Source organism: Notamacropus eugenii, chromosome 1, assembly GCF_028372415.1.
Source record: "Notamacropus eugenii isolate mMacEug1 chromosome 1, mMacEug1.pri_v2, whole genome shotgun sequence".
Lineage (NCBI taxonomy): Eukaryota > Metazoa > Chordata > Mammalia > Diprotodontia > Macropodidae > Notamacropus > Notamacropus eugenii.
This window is the reverse complement of record NC_092872.1, coordinates 576,765,834-576,783,380: the sequence shown is the minus strand read 5'-3', so window position 1 is coordinate 576,783,380 and position 17,547 is coordinate 576,765,834.

The following is a 17,547-nucleotide window of genomic DNA, read 5'->3' as shown; positions in this document are numbered from 1 at the left end:
GATTTAGACTATGTTAGTGAAAATTTTTTTGGAGGATTGAGTTGATCAGCATCTATCGCTATTTTATGTAGTGTCTTGAGCAGAATCCTCAGTTTAGGACAATTGAGTGGGAAATAGTTCCAACCTCATTAAATCCCCAGTCATCTTCTAGTCTCACTCCCATGGTCAGATTCAGCCCCATATTCACTTCTTTGATGTTGTACCTACTCATTTATAAGCAAGGGCCATTTCTTGATTTCTCCAGCTCCTAGCACAGTATTCTGTATGCAGTGGGTGTTTAATAAATATTTATAGAATGAATGAAGGTTTTGTTAATTCTTCTGCCACCACATCTCTTACATCTATCCTCACCTTTCACTCCTGGTTCTGTTCTCTATCACTTCTTGACTTGACTAGCATAACAGTTCCTCTTTTATGTCCCTGATATGAATCTCCCCTCTTTCTAAATCATTCTCCATACAGCTACTAAATTAATATTCCTTAATTATAAATCTGAGGATGTTCCTTCCCTTCTCAAGGAACTTCAGTGGCTCCCTATTGTCTTTAGGATGAAAAACAAAAGTCCGCTGTTTGCCATTGAAAGTTCTTCATAATTTGTCTTGAACCTATTGTATTTTACCAATCTGATTTACATTATTCTCTTTAATGTCCCCTATGTTCCAGTTCAAGTGAGTATGTAAATTTTAATGAGAAAATAAGGATTTATTTAAATGTAATATCTTGATGACAGAGAAACAAAGAAATGTTGAGTACATGATCATGACTTACCAACCCTCTCTAGAGTTCTCAAGGGCAGCTGAGTGGTAGAGTGGATAGAGCTCTGGGTCTTGTGTCAGAAAGATTCATTTTCATGAGTTCAAATCCAGCCTGGGCAAGCTGCTTAACCCTGTTTGTTTCAGTTTCCTCATCTGTAAAATGAGCTAGAGAAGGAAATGGGAAACTACTACAGTGTCTCTGTCAAGAAAACCCTAAATGGCATCACACAGAGTCAGGCACAACTGAAAAATGACTAACCACAGCATCAAACCTGAGATTTCAGCTAAGGCTCCTCTCTAGGGATTCTTTGCCTCACTTACATACCTTTGTTGAATGAAATGGAATACTTCTGACCTTGAACCTATTGGAGGCTCTGGCATTTTCTGTGCACCTCCATCTCTCCCTAATCCTTGATCCAAGCTGCCTTGAAACTTCAGAGTTCAATGTTTAAAGATCACATAAGAAACATTTGCATTTATATTATGCTCCAAAGTTTACAAAGAAATATCAGGTCAATCTAACTATGCTTTCTAAATTTAGACCCTTTACACACTAAAGATGATAAATGCGAGCATCATAGTTGGCTGTGACATATTAGATGAATCCAGTTTTGCCATCAAGTTCAGTCATATACCTATCAGAGAAATATCACTGTGTTCAGTGCTAAGTATAGCACTCTGCATTCCCCAGCCTTTTTTTTTTTTTAAACAGACCTACAATTTCATTAGTATAAGAAACAACTGATATGGAAACCCCTTCCCCTGATACAGATCAGCAACTTATAGCCTGTAAATTGTCTGGAGGCACTGAGAGATTAAGTTGCCCATGATGACACACTTAAAGTATATCAGAGGAAGAGCTTGAATATGAATGTTTGTTGAGTTAAATTGCAATTTACATCTACACAATTCAACAGGGGTGGGAAATCTCCAGCCCCAAAGTTAAATATGGCCTTGCCTTGTTTCCATCTGGTCCTGGGGCAAATTCCAAGATGTGTTCATGGGAAAGCACTGGTTTTGTAGTTAGAAAGCCTAGCTTTTAATTTTGCCACATTATCTACTATCTGTGTGGCCTTGTATGGTTGCTTCCCTCTAGGGATCTCTTTTCCTACATATATAAAATGAGGAGGTTGGAATATATGTTCTCTAAATCTCTTTCCAGCTCTAAAATCTTCTGATCCCAAGTCATTATTTATGCTTATTGTTGCAAATTTGCAACATAGCATTAAGTCCTTAGTAGTCATAAAATAAAGGGCCATAAAACAGAGGAGTTATTCCATAACAGGTATTTTCATTTTTTGAAATAGTTGAGATTCCCTTTCCAAAGTAATTTATCGAGGATTTTTTACATTGAAAATAAGAAAAGGAGAGTTTCAAGAACATCAGTGCTTCCAAATATGAGATGGGAATCAAAACACTTTGTAACACATCTGGTTATGCCCAAGTATACGCATACACACACGCACACACTCTTTGCCACTAAGAGCTCTTGTTTTTTTCAGTCACGCCCAACTGTTCGCGACCCCCTTTGGGGTTTTTGTGGCAAAGATATTGCAGTAATTTACCATTTCCTTCTCCAACTCATTTTACAGATGGGGAACTGAGGGTTAAATGACTTGCCCAAGGTCACATAGCTAGTAAGTGTCTGAGGCCAGATTTGAACTCAGAAATATGAGTCATTCAAAGCCCACCCCCTGAGCCACCTAGTTGCCCATTAAGATGCACTTCTGTCCCCGTCATGAATACATAAAATTAATGAAGTCCTCTCTGTTTCCTTCTTTTGTGACTGCATTTCCATTGTTCCCTTCTCTTTTCTCTCCCTCCATGAATAGAAATGAACAGAACAGAAAGAAAGAAATTGAATATTGATTTATTAGTTCTACTAATGTGTAAGCTCTATGAACAGTTACCCTATCTTATCTAAACCATATCTATTCCCAGAGCTTTGTACACAGTGAGTGCTTGATAAAAGTTGTATTGTATTCAGTGGTTAAAAATTGGTATTTTGTACTCCCTGATCTTAATTTTTTAAAGGGGAAAAGCACTATATATCTATAAATATATTCCCTAATCCTACTTTAAAACAATAAAGGGATAGGAGGAGGCAAGAAGAAACAGAGAAATGGCAGAGGAGGATTCAGCTAATCTGGAGTTTTCATTGGTCCTTCCTCACTGCCCTCTCTTGGCCCCTGTCCCCCAATGCCCTAAAGCCTATGATGACTGAGTATCCATGCCTTTCATTGATAAGTTCATGAAATGCCCACAATATGCTATGACTACTGTTCACAAGGTCCCTTTCCCTTCATAGAGTTTCCAGTTTTGAGGAGTTCTTCCCTAAATATCCAATCCAACTAGCTCCAACCAGGAAATAATCTAGGTGTGAAGTTTCTTGAGAAATAGGGATAGAAACAAAAGTCCAACGTACATCAACATATTTGTAGATATATTTTTGTGGTGGCAAAAAATTAACTCAGAAACAAGTGGGTTCCCATTAATTAGGGGATGACTGAACAAACTATGGTATATGAATAGAAAATAATATTATTGCGCAATAAGAAATGACAAAAATAAGACATTCAGAGAGACATTTACATGAACTTATACAGAATGATTTCCTTCTGAAGCAGAAACAAAATAATGATATACATGGATTCAACAATGTAAATTAAAAGATCACTAAAAGGAAGTTGAATTGAATAGTTGAAAAAACCAATGATAAAGACAGAGAAGAAGAGTCAAACACCACAAAAGAATTCAGAGGCATTCATCAGCATCTTGACTGAAGAAAGAGTACCATGGAACTCTGATGAGGGACACTGGCATCTGCCAGCACTCCAAATGTAACCATATGAGGAGAGGTAGTAGAATCCACTAACAGGAACCCAGGAAATCCAAGTCAAGACCAAACAGGGCCTGACCACCCTATTCAGGAGTGCAAGAAAGGATGGAGCCTGAAAGCACAAAAACCTAAATCAGGAAGCAAGGCTGACAATATGAAGAAATGAAGAAAACATTCATTTATTAAGTGCTTACTATGTGCCAAGCACTATATCTCATTTTATCCTCAGAATAACCCTGGGAGGTAGATACTATTATTATTACCCCCTTTTATAGATGAGGAAACTGATACAGATAGGGATTTTAATTTACCTGGGTTCTCATAGTTAATAAGTGTTCAAGGCCAGATTAGAAGTGGGTCTTGCTAATTCAGGGCCTAGTGCTCTCTCCACTGTGCCATCAGATGCCCTAAATAAAAGTAAACAGAAGAAGACAGAGCTCTTTAAAGAAATATTATGGGACAAAATATATCCAAGAGGCAATCCCAGAAGAAGATTCTAGACAAACTAGAAACAGTTCTTTAGAGGGCAAAAAATGACTTGAACACAAGGACCTGGAAGAAATAAAGCAAGAGATTTTTAAAAATGAAATTATAAGTGTAATAATACATCTGAAGGAAGGGAGGGGAATTTTAAGCTTTGCAATCATTATTAAGTGGAAGGACAGGCACACTGATGCACTTTCAGTGTAGCTAAGAATTTTGTGAGCCATTCTGAAGTAGACCCCAAATAACTAAAGTTTGAGTACCCCTTGTCCTAGGGATACCACTACTAGGTATACATGCTAAAGAGACCAAAGAAAAAGGAAAGGATTGTGTCTACAAAAACATTCATCATATCACTTTTTGTTATCAAGTCAACAAGCATGTATTAAGTGCCTACTATGTGCCAAGCACTGTACTAAGCTTTGAGGATAAAAAGAAAGGTAAAAAAAAATTACTTTCCTCAAGGAACTCACAATAAAATGTGGGACACAACGTGCAAACTATATGCCAACAAGGGATAGATCTAGCTAGATGAATGGATGAATAGGCAGCTAGCTAGCTACTGATACAGATACAGATGGAGACATAGTTGATAAATTAGAGAAAATCTCAGAGGGAAAGATTAAGCATTAAAGGGTACTAAGACTGGAAAAGGCTTTTTATAGAAGGTGAGACTTTAGAAGAGACTTGAAGGAATCCAGTCATAGTAAAGAACTGGAAACTAAAGGGGTATCTATCAACCAGGAGTGGGTGAACAAATTATGGCGTTTGAAAGTAATGGAATATTAGAAACTTGGAAAGAGTTGTATGAACTGATGAAGAATGAAGTGAGCAAAGCCAAGAGAACAAATCATACAATGACTAGAACACTGTAAAGAAAAATAATTTTAAAAAACTTAAGTACTCTGATGAATGTAATGAATAATAAACATTCCAGAAGACCATTGACCAAGCATGTTTCCTTCCTCTTGACAAAGGTAGCAGACTAAAGTGCAGAATGAGACATATATTTTTGGGCATGGTCAATTGTGGATTTCTTTTGGTTGACTTTGCTAACTTGTTACAAGGGAGGAAATTCTTTGTGGGGGGAGGGGAAGAGAATTGGGAACAAGAAAGAAGCTAATGGTATTGATGCCAAAAGTAAAGAAAGAAAAATCTTCAGTGAAAGAAAATATACAATAAAGATCAGAAGGAAGCTCAGAGGTCAACACATACAAACAGGAAAACTTTGAAATTAACATTATGAATTGAGTATATGTGTACGTACAGGCACACACATGCACACACACTCATATATACATATGTGTGCATATATATACACACACATTTAAAGTGAGTTGCACATAATGAAATTTTTAGTTTCATATACAATCTTTTCTTTTCTTTATCTATGGGAATATTTATATTTGTGTTTGTCAAGTTCAGAATAATTAAATCTAAATTTAAAAAATTAAATGTTTTAAAAATAATAAGTTTACTACAGAATAGATGAGGAGAATACCACTCAGGCAGAACTTTGCACACATTGTCAGGCAATATGCTCATCCTTAACTTTTTCTCTGTTTCAAGGGAGAGTTTGATTCTAAACAGAAGAGGACGATTGTTAATATGTAGAAATAATCATTATGTAAGTACTAAAGACATCAATAAAACTTTTTTAAAAGAAAAAGAAAATAAATAAGGTGTAAGCAGTTGCTATGGAAACCACCCTTCCCAGTGGCAGGAGAGTAGATTAAATGGTCTGGAGAGCCCTGAATCACCCAGGAATCCAAGATTCAGTATTGGTTCCCTTTCCCCAGCCAGGCCTTCAGATAATTCCTGACTTCTGCCTGACCCATATCCTCTCTGTTTCCTGCAGTTAACTGTGCAACAACAATGGGCGCAGCCAGAGAGGCTTTCCGTGGCTCAGTCCAGAGGCAAGACATCAAAGCCTTTTCTTCTCTCATCTAGAAGCAAGGCTGGTTTATGGGTTTGAAATAATCCTCCAATGAAAATGTCTTAGGATCACAGATTCAGAGGTGAAAAGGACCTTAAATACCATCCAATCCAATTTCCTTCCTTTACAGATGAGGAAACTGAGTCCTAGAAGGCTAAATAATTTTCCTAAGGTCGTATAGTCGTCGGAGTAAGTGTATGAACCCAGGCCCTCTGACTCCAAATGCAGTCCTCTCTCCACTCTAACATGCTGGTAGAGCCCATGATAACTCAGATCTCTGTATTGCTTTACAAAGCACTTCCCTCACAGTAACCCTGACAAGTAGCTAGTGCAAATATTCCTGTCCCTATTTTACACATAAAGAAACTGAGGCTAAAAAGGTCACTCAACTACTAAGTGTCAGAACCAGAAGCTGAAACTAGACCTCCTAACTTGAAGACTTTGAACTCTACCAGGCTATAACTCCAGATGTTTACCCAAAGTTTTTACAGTTTCTCATTCATGACATCCCACCTCCTATGTCCCTGATGTGTTCCATACCTCTTCCTTATTATCACCTTTTAAAATCCCTAATTTCTTTCCAGGTTCAGCTCATATACCACCTTCTACATGACATGTTTCCTGAACTTCCCAGCAGCTAATGAATTCTCCACCAAATTACTTTGTGTCTATATTCTCCCCAGTTCGTATGTGTTTATATATACAGTATGTTCTTGCTGTCTTCACCAGAATAGACTACAAGTTCCCTGAGGGCAGGAATTTTTCATTTTTTTCTTTGCATCACCAGGTTACTAATAAATCTTTATTGATACATTGTTTCATCCCCATTTGAAACTCAATGCATTTGTTATATGATTTCTCCCATTCATTTTAATTCTTCTACACAGCATTACTACAGTGAAAATGTATTTAATAGGAATGTATGTGTAGAACCTATATAAAATTGTATGCCGTCTTGAGGAGGGAGGGAGGAGAAAAAAATCTAAGTTGTATGGTAGTGATTGTAGAACACTGAAAATAAATAAAATTAATTAAAAACAAAAAAAGAAACAATGCAAATAACAAAAGGACCAGGTAAAAGTATCAGTTCAAAGATAATGACAAGGGGACATTAAACCATTAGAGTGTTATTACATAAAAGAGGGTGACCACCTATTTTCCATTTCCTCTGGTCCCAAAAGAGGGCTTCTCTCCTCTCCATCCTTCTCTCCAGTCTATCATAAATACCACTTGCCAGATTTAGTTTCCAAATGTATAGCTCTGATGTTGCTGCCCTGCTCAGAATTCTACATTGGCTCCAAATTAAATCATGTCAACTCTTTAGCCTGGCATTCAAAGCCCTTTACAACTTGAAAACCCTCTGCTTTGATGCCCTTACCAACAATAGTCCCTTCTTCATACTCAAAGCTCCAGCCATACTTTCCCCTTGCCTTACTTTCTTGATCTCATATCATTTTTCTCCCAATACTCCCTATACCTAGAATCTCCCCCCACTCCAATAAACACACATAATACCACTTCCCAATATCACCATTACCACCATACTATTTCACCTCTGCCTATTGAAATCTGCTCATCACTCCCCAGGTCAAATATTACTTCCTACTTTTAGGAGACATAAATGTGATCTCTCTCTCTCTCTCTCTCTCTCTCTCTCTCTCTCTCTCTCTCTCTCTCTCTCTCTCTCTCTCTCTCTCCAAAGAATTTCCATAGCATTTACTTTGTACCTCTCTCATGTACTTTTACTCTTCTTTGTATGGAAGCTACTTTTGTGTATAATGGCCAGTGTCATATTTATTTCCATGTCTCCCCCAGCAGTGAGGAAAGTGTCTTGCACAAAGTAAACGCTCAATAAACATTTACCAAATTGGACCGACTTGTAATGAATTAAGCTGTAGCAAAAGTAAGGTTGGGATAAGTCATTTGTGAAAACCAAAATGCACAGAGGACAAAGTCACCAAAACAGTTTCTATCCAAGTCTAGGTCTCTGTTTCCATCACTATCTGACTTTCTTCTTGCTAGTACAGAAAAATCAGAGGAAATTGTTAGAATGGCCCTCCTAGCCATGGCTGAGCTTATCTGAAAGGAGCTGAGATGAGCTGGTCTTCACTGAACTGGACTGAAATTAACTGAACTGAGCTAGATTGGGATGAACTAGGTTCATAAAACTCTATAAGGGGTTGTGAAAAATTTGGTAACAGTGATAAGTTTCTGAACGCACAACAACCAAAAATTAATTAAAAATCAAATTCATAATAAATCCAAAGTGTTTCTGGCAGTGCTTGCCTGTATTACATCACATAATTTCACTGCAGCCTTGGTTCTGAACACAAAGAGTGTGCACTTTGCACTGCGTATGCCCTCAGGCCATGCAATGTCAACTAATGCTGTCAAAACATGAAAAAAGGGTCTCAAGTGGAAAAAGTTTAAGAGGCCTTGGACTAGACTGATCTGATCTGATCTGTGATGAGTTCAGCTAAGCCGAAAAAAGTTGAGTTGAGCTGATTTGGGTTGATTTGAGCCTCACTTGGGCCAGGCTGAATTAGGCTGGACTGAGCTGAGCTAAACTGGACTAATCTGATCTAAATTGAACTGGGTTTTGCTGGGCTAATCTGGGCTGGGTTAAACTGAGATATATTGGGCTAGACTAAGCTGGACTGGACAAGGCTAAGAATAAAGAAACTTAGGCTCTAAAAGAAAGGTGTAGATATAGTTAACAATCTGAAATCTCCCCCTGTTCCTCCTACAGAGTATTTAAAAAACAACAACAACATATTCAATGTCCTCTGGCTATTTTCTAAGGAACAAAAGAAGAATGAGATTTCACATGTAACTCCTTCAAACGTTTTTATATACAGTTTCATAAAAATAGCTTTGGAGACAGTGAAATGTATAGCATATTGATGATTTCTCTTTTTTTGATGATGCATTGGTCATGACCTCTAATTCTATTTTCTTTTTCAGTGTTCCAGCTTTAGGGAACAACAGGAAAATTGAAGAAATTAAATTAGATAATCTCTAAGGTCCTTTCCAGTTCTGAATATTACTATTACATGAATTATAGGATTGAAGAAAAAGAATGTCTATAACCTAAGAAGCTCCTTTATCCTGCTCCCTTAAATTTCAAATGACTGCTGGAAGTGGGGAGGGAAGAAAGGAGATGGAAAAATGTGGCCCCATAGACATTCCTGCCAACAAGAGCTGAAGGCAGAAATCAAGAAATAACTACTCCCACTGTGCTAGCTATAGGCTTGTGGGAGGGGAAAAAAGAGAGGAAAAGCAGCAGGAATAATTACCTAAACTGGCTGCTGTCCAGGGCCTGCAAGGCTGACACCCCTGACCTCAGGGTGGAATAGAGCTGAGGGTTCCTTCTAATGGCCACAGGTGTTGGAGCAGAAAATTTTCCATGAAAAGGGGGCTGTTCCACATGATTAAAATAACTACTTGGGCCATTTTGGCAAGCAGCACCTCTGCTTTTTCACATTTTACCGTGTGTCCTTCAACTCCTGTCTGGAGTTGTTCAGCAATATCATCTGTAATAGTGAGAAGAAAGAGAAGAAGGAGAAGGACATGGAAGAGAGAAGAGAAGTGGGACAAAGAATGGCCAAAAGAAATATGAAAGGCATTGGATATTCTGAGGACAGAATAGGAGATCCTGGAGTCTAGAACAAGAGAAGCCATAGGAACATGGAAAGCCATGGAGTGAGGGTAGAAAATAGGGGAGAGATATGGAAGGAGAGGCAAGAGGTTTGCTGGGTGGGAGAGATTAAAACTGGGAATACTGGCTATGTGTAAACAGTATGGAGTTGCTTAGGCAAAGGGAACCAGGGATACAAGCTATTGTCTTCGGGGCCATTCTTGGTAGCCTCACAACCATAAGGGAGTGGGTGACCTGGGGGTGGGATGGAACAGAGCAATAGATTCCCAAGGTGAGCTACATCATTAACTCCCTTTAGTAAAGAAATAACCTTTTCCTCTCTCTTTCCTCATCTCCCCCTATGTATCTAGAATAGTTTAGGAGCAGGTCTACACAGAGTTAGGAAGATGGACAAGATGACCCCTTAGTTTCCATTCAGCCCACGGACTTAGCAATCCTTATGAAGAAATGAAAAAGCAGAAAGTCTTGGGTTCAAGTACTACAAGTACTACTCCTACTACTCAATAGCTGGGTAACTTTGAGGAAATCACTTCCCTTAAGGTTAGTTTCTTCGTCTGTAAAATGGGAGTGATGATACTTGTACTACCTACCTCATAGGAATGTTGAGGAAAGAATGGCATAGTTTGTAGCTGTAAAGTGTAATGGAATTATTAGCTGTTCTTATTGTAATTGTTCTTAAAGCTCTCTTAGTTTAGCTGTACCCAAGGTCCCCTTTTCCTACTTTGGTTCTTGAGTTGTTGTGGCTTTTTTTTTTAAGACTTAACAAAGCATTAAGCTAGTGAGCCACTAATCCCAAAGTATGATTAGCTGTTGAGTCCCCTGGGTATGACTGTGTGGGGGCCCTATGCACTCACACACAAGTGCTTCCTGCCTTCTCTACCAAGAACGACACCTTCAGTTTTTCCCCTCTGGCAACCTAGTGACTAGGTGGCTCAGTGGGTAGAATACTGGGTCTGGAGTCAGAAAGACCTAAATTCAATTCTGGCCTCAGATAATCACTAACTGTGTGACCCTGTGCAGGTAACTTAATCTCTACTTGTCTTAATCCACTGGAGAAGAAAATGACAAACCACTTCCGTATCTTTGGGGCAGCTGGGTGACACTACGGATAGAATGCTGAGCCTGGAGTCAGAAAGACCCGAATTCAAGTTTGACCTCAGACACTTACTAGCTATGTGACCCTTGACTGTCAATTAACCCCATTTGCCTCAGTTTCCTTATCTGTAAAATTATCTGGAAAAGAAAATGGCAAAACACTCCAGTATCTTTTGCCAAGAAAACCCCAAATAGGGTCACAAAGAATTGGACATGACTGGACACCAACAAGTAACCTGAACTTTGCTCCTGGGTTGCTGAGCTCTGATAGGTCAGTTTTTACCTTCTATTGCCAGGCCCAGAACTCTATGCCCCTTCTGCCTCTTCTAGCTCTCCCATTAGAATGTTAGGTCTTTGAGGGCAGGGGCTGTCTTACTTGTTTGTTTTTGTATGCCTTGCACTTAGTGCAGTAGCAAGCACTTCACAAATGTGTAATCTATCAATCCATGTCAACAACAACATGGCTTCCCATGACAGTAGCAGTTAGGTAGTGCACAGAGTGGATAGAAGCATTGTGCCTAGTGTCAGGAAGGACTAAGTTCAAATCTGGCCTCAAACACTTCCAAGCTGTGCCTGGAACATAGCCCTTTATAAATGATAGTTCTTATTTTTATTATTATTCCCATTACTGCTCCTCAACAACCTTCCCTTTCCTCCAGTCAGTTCTCATTTGGTTGGCCAACGTACATGGGGGAATGGGGTGTCAGTGAAAAGACACTTTCCAAAAAGTTGTTTTTTGAATACTGTAGACTGAGATGAAAGTACAATCTTATCAGTAGTCCCACATCTCCTTACCTCCCAAGAGACTATCACAAGAGTGATGGCTTTCTTTTTCATGTTTTATTTATTTATCAATATGCGTACTTATAAACCTTTTATGTTTTAAGCAAATCTTATGTGGTAGAAGAAATAAATAACTGTACCATACCTGGTTATCTAATTTTTGGAAAGAGAATTTATTAACCCCTTTGGAAAGACCCTAGACATGAACCATATCTAAGATATTTTCCCTGGAGTTCTACTCTGGGGTAGGGGCAATGAGTCAGAACGCAAGATCTGCAGAGTCAGGCACCCCCAGAACTAAACCTGATCTTCATGAACCCAGAGCCTGGACCCCTTCTGGAAAAGGGCATCCACACTTTCATAGATGTCACCCATAGGTAACACTTGTATGTTACATATCTATATACATACATGTTACCTCCTCTCCCTAAACGGGACCAAGGGTGGGGAACCTGCAGCCTTGAGGCCACATGTAGTCCTCTAGTGCAGCCCTTTGCCTGAATCCAAATTTCACAGAACAAATCCTCTTAATAGAAACATTTGTTCTATAAAACTTGAATTTAGTCAGAAGGTCACATCCCAGGACCTAGAAGGCCACATGTGGCCTTGAGGTCACAGGTTTCCCATTCCTGCTAGAATTCCTGCTAGTATGATTCTTGGAGGTATAAACTGAGTTCACTTTTCTTTTTGTACCCCTAACCCCTAGCATGGTGCCTGGCACTTTAAATAGAGTGAGGCATTGTAAAAACGGGGAGCAAGGAGAGGAAGCATTGATATGAGAGACTATATATGTAGAGGCAGAAGACAAAATGTCACATATATGGAATGGCAAGAAGGGAAGAAGAGAAGGGAAAAAGAGAGGAGGATGCTGAGTGACTGACTGCCCTTTCCTTGTCTACTAAGCTCTCATCTTTATCTTTTTAAGCAAAATTGGTTCAGAAGCTCACCATCACAAAAATGGGGGGCAGGGCACAAAGAGCTGGAGACTTGGATTTTGGTCCTGGCTCTGACACTCCCTAGGCGTAACCTTGGGCAAAACTTTGAAGTTGCAATATTCTTTCCTCACCTAGCCTGTGAGATTGGGAGTGGAGGTACCATTATGCCCATTTCATAGGGGTGTAAACTAAGGTTCAATGATTTGCCTATGGTCACATAGTCAACTAGAGAATCTAGGTTTCAAGCCCAGGACTCTTGACTCCAGGTCCAGCACTCTTTTTTTATTCTATCATGCTATGCTGCCTTTTAAAAGATGGGAAGAATTTAGAGATGCAAAGGGAAGGAGGGAGGACATTCCAGACAGGGGGGAGAACAGCACGAACACGTGGAGGAATGAGTAGGGCATGTTCAGGAAAGATCAAGAAGACAAGGAGCAGAGATTCACGTTGTAGAGTAATTAATGAGAATACCAGCACACATCTGTACAGTGCTTTATTATTTACAAAGCACCTCTTCTAAACAGGTTGTGGGGGGAATAGGATGGAAGGAAATACATAATTAGTCATTACAACTGCAAAAAATTTTTGCAGCAAGTTTCTCTGACAAATGTCCTATTTCTCAAATATATAGAGAACTGAGTCAAACTTATAAGAATGCAAGTTATTCCCCAGTTGATAAATGGTCAAAGGATATGAACAGGCAGTTTTCAGATAAGAAAATCAAAGCTATCTATAGTCATATAAAAATACTCTAAATTACTATTGATTAGAGAAATGTAAACTAAAACAACTCTGAGGTACCATCTCACACCTATCAAACTGACTACTATGACTGAAAGGAAAATGACAAATATTGGAGGGGATGTGGGAAAATTGAGACACTAATGCACTATTGCTGGAGTTGTGAACTGATTCGACCATTCTGGAGAACAATTTGGTTTATAGCCCAACGGGCTATAAAACTGTGTATGCCCTTTGACCCAGCAATACTAGGTCTGTCTCTCAAAGTGATATTTTTTTAAAAAAAAGAAAAGACCTACATGTACAAAAATATTTATAGCAGTTCTTTTAGTGGTGGCAAAGAATTGGAAATTAGATGCCCATCAATTGGGGAATGGCTGAACAAGTTGTGGTATATGATTATGATGGAATAATATTGTACTATAAGAAATGATGAGCAGTATAATTTCAAAAAAAATTGGAAAGATTTACATGGACTGATACAAAGTGAAGTGAGGAGAACCAGGAGAACATTATATACAATAACAACCATATTGTACAATGATCAACTGTGAATGACAGCTGTTCTGGGCAATGCAATGACACAAGACAATTGTGAAAGATTAATGGTGAAAAACACTATCCATATCCAGAGAAATAACTGATGGAATCTGAATACAGATAGAAGTATACTATTTTTAAACTTTATTTTTCTTGGGGGTTCTTGGGGAGGGGTCTGTGTTTTCTTTCACAGCATGATTAATATGGAAATATGTTTTGTATGACTGCACATGTATAATCTGTATCAAATTGTCTTCTCAATAAGTAGGGAAGAGAGGGGGTTTGGAACTCAAAATTTTTAAAAATTAATGTTAATTAGGTAATTGGAAAAGATAAAATATTTTTTAAAAAACTAAGCACCTCCTCATAACAATCCAGTAGCACAGGCATAATAAGAATTATTATCTCTTTTTGTTAACAATTCTTTTACTAATAAGATAATATTAATAAGGATAAGAATTATTATCCCATAAGTAGGAAAACTGATCCACAGGTAGGGGAAGTAACATGCCCAAAGTCATCCAGCAGAAGCAGAATTTGAACCAATATCTTCTTATTTCAAATTGATGCCCTTTGCAGTGTACCATGCTTCTCTCAATTTAGAAATACAGCTAGTTTGAGGAAAGCATAAGATTGTTGTGGGCTTTAAAAGTCATACAGAGAGGTTGAATGTTTGTAAAAGCAGGCACTAGGGAGCCACTGCCTTCCTCTCACTACCTTAGCTGGGCTGTCAGGCCTCCTCCAGGCCCTGGCTCCAATCCTGATTGGTCCATGAAAGGCCACTTGGCAGGTTGGTTGCTGAGAGACAAACTCAGAGCCTAGAGTTGGGATTAGTGACTAGTCCTGTTTGCTCTAGTCTGGAGAGGAAAGAGGACTTTGTTCTTAGCTTATCAAGCTGCCCCAGGTCTGAAAGCCCCAGGAATGTAGTACTGGGCAAATGTGCAGGTTCACAAGACACCCATTAATCAAACAGTTCCCTTTTCTCCACCCTCAATCACTTCTACCCAACACACACACACACACACACACACACACACACACACACACAACCCTGAACCAAATCTCATTGCATGCCACACAAACCACAACACATAACATTATCAGAACACACTTCCATGGTCAGTTCTTACTTGGCTGGCCAAAGAAGGGGCAGGAAAGAGCTGATCTGCCAGCCAGTATCTGTACCAATGCCCATATGTTTCAAGAAAAATGGGCAGGGCCAGCTGATAGATTTCTTCCCATAGTTTGCTTAGTGACTGGACCTGCTAGAGGTGGCCTGCTGTCCAGCTGAAGGGAGAAAGAAAGTTGCAAGGAGCCTGGCACACCTGCCCACTGCTTCTTTGTTCAGTACAAACAGCAGTGCATTGTTCTCTCCCCTTACGGAAAGAAGCAAGCCCTGAGCAATGACTGCTCTGGGAAGGCTATTTTAATTTTTAAATTAGTTAAAATTTAATTTTAATTTTAAATTAATTTAATTTAAAATTTTAAGTTAAAGTTGATTAGTTAAATTTTAAATTTATTTTAATGTTTAAATTTTATTTTAAAAATGGGAAAAGAACATATTCTTTTTCCTTTTGAACAGATGAGGAAAGTGAGCCCCATAGGACGGGAAGGGATGGTAGGAATCATGGAATTGTGGAATCTCAGAGACTGAGGAGAATTTAATAATCACGTCAGACAGTAAAAGGAACAAGGGTCTTAGCATCTCCAGGCCCAAGTTCAAATCCTGACTTCTGCATCTATGGCCTCTGTAACCTTAGATAAGTCCCTTTCTTTCTCTAGGTCTCATTTTTTTCTGATCTGTACAATAAGGAGGTTGGGCTAGAGCTAGATGATCTCCAAGGTTCCTTTCATCCTATCTAGGACTAGTCAGTCCAACCATTTAATGTCACTAACAAGGAGATTGAGGCCCAAAGAAGGGATGTGTTGCCCCAGGATAAATAACTAGGGAGTGCCAGAGCCAGAACTTTAAAATCCAAGTCTCCAAACTCCCGGGTCCAAGATCTTAGCATTATCCCACACTGTCTCTCACCCATCAATAGATTTCTGACCTGATGTGCCTCAAAATACACACACATACACACACACACACACACACACACACACACACACAGATGGGAGCTTGGTAGGCAGGGAAGAGCAGTCAATCAATTAGCATTTATGAAGCAGCTACTATGTGCCAAGCTCTGGGGATACAAAGAAAGACAAAAGAGAATCCCTGACCTTGAGGAGTTCACAGTCTAATGGAAGAGACGACATGCAAACACCTATGTACAAACAAGATCTATTATACATATGGTAAATTGGAGATGATTAATAGAAAAAAACATCAGCATTATGGGAAACTGGAAAAGGCATCTTGTAGAAGGTGTCATTTTAGCTGAGACTTGAAGGAAGCCAGGGAGGTGGATTTGAGACAGAGACGGGCATGGGAGACAGCCAGGGAAAATACTCTGAGTAGAAAGATGGAGTGTCAAAGGAGACCTTTGCCGCTGGATTTGCACAGTACATGAAAGGGTATAAGGTGTAAGAAGACTGGAAAAGTAGAAGAGGCCAAGTTATAGAAGACTTGGAGGATTTTATATCTGTTCCTGGAGGTGGCAGGGAGACACGGGAGTTGACTGAATGTGAGTAAGGGCAGGGATGATGATAGGGTCAGTCCTGTGTTTTTAGAAAGATCAATTCAACAGCTATGGATTATGTTACTATTATGACAGGATGGTTTGGAGTGGGGAGAAACTTGAGGTAGAGAGATCAACCAGCAGGCTATTGCAATAGTCCAGGCATGAGGTGATGAGACCTCCTGCACTAGAATGGTGGTAGTGTCAGGAGAGAATAGAGGCACAAGAGATATTATGAAGGTAGAAACAGCAGGACTTGGTCAATGATTGGCTCTAGGAGGCCAAGTAGGGGGAGGGAGGGAGATGAGAGACCTGGCAGAAGCAGTATCTGTAGGGACTTCAAGTTATCTTCTGGCAATAGTGGGGCTGGGGGTGGGTGGGGGGAAGGGGAGTTATCTAAGAAGTGTTCACACAAATAAATAGGGCTAGTACCATCAGTTAAGATCATACTGACAGTAAGATCTACCCTCCCCATCACAGAGTCTGATAACTTCCAGGCACAAAAGGCATTCTGGATTTCTCTAGACTCCAAAGGCTCTGGAGTGAAGATCTAGAAACAGATACATGCGCGCGCATGCACACACACACACACACACACACACGCACACACACACACACACACACACACACACACACACACACACACACACCCATGCATGCATGCACAGAGAACCAGGGGAAAGTTGAATTGTTCTGCTCTTTTTGCAAAAGGCTAGATCTTTCTATTCACTAACTCCTTGACTGCTATAGACCTCTTGCGCTATGGAGTCAAAATCTGACGTCAAAAATACCCCAGGTGCTTCCAGGAAAGATCCCAACACAGAGAGAGACCATCAATTCGACAGCGTCTGGGGGGGCTGTGCCTCTTCTCCAAGACCACAAGGTTACTAGCAAGGTCATTGTTATCTGCTCCGTGAGAGGGAGAGCAGGGCCCTGGACCTGCTCCAAATATTCTGAGGGAGTTTAGAACTGCCTTAAGACTGTAGGACTCCCACTTTTGACATTTTCTAAGTAATATAAACTCCTAACACAGGGACCAAGAAATATTATACAATTAGAGGTTCATTTACAACCCACAGGTTTTCTGTGCTGCTGACTTGTCACTGCCTCAAGCAGGGCAGAGGAAGGGAGGAGAGAACCAGGATGGGATTTGTACAAATC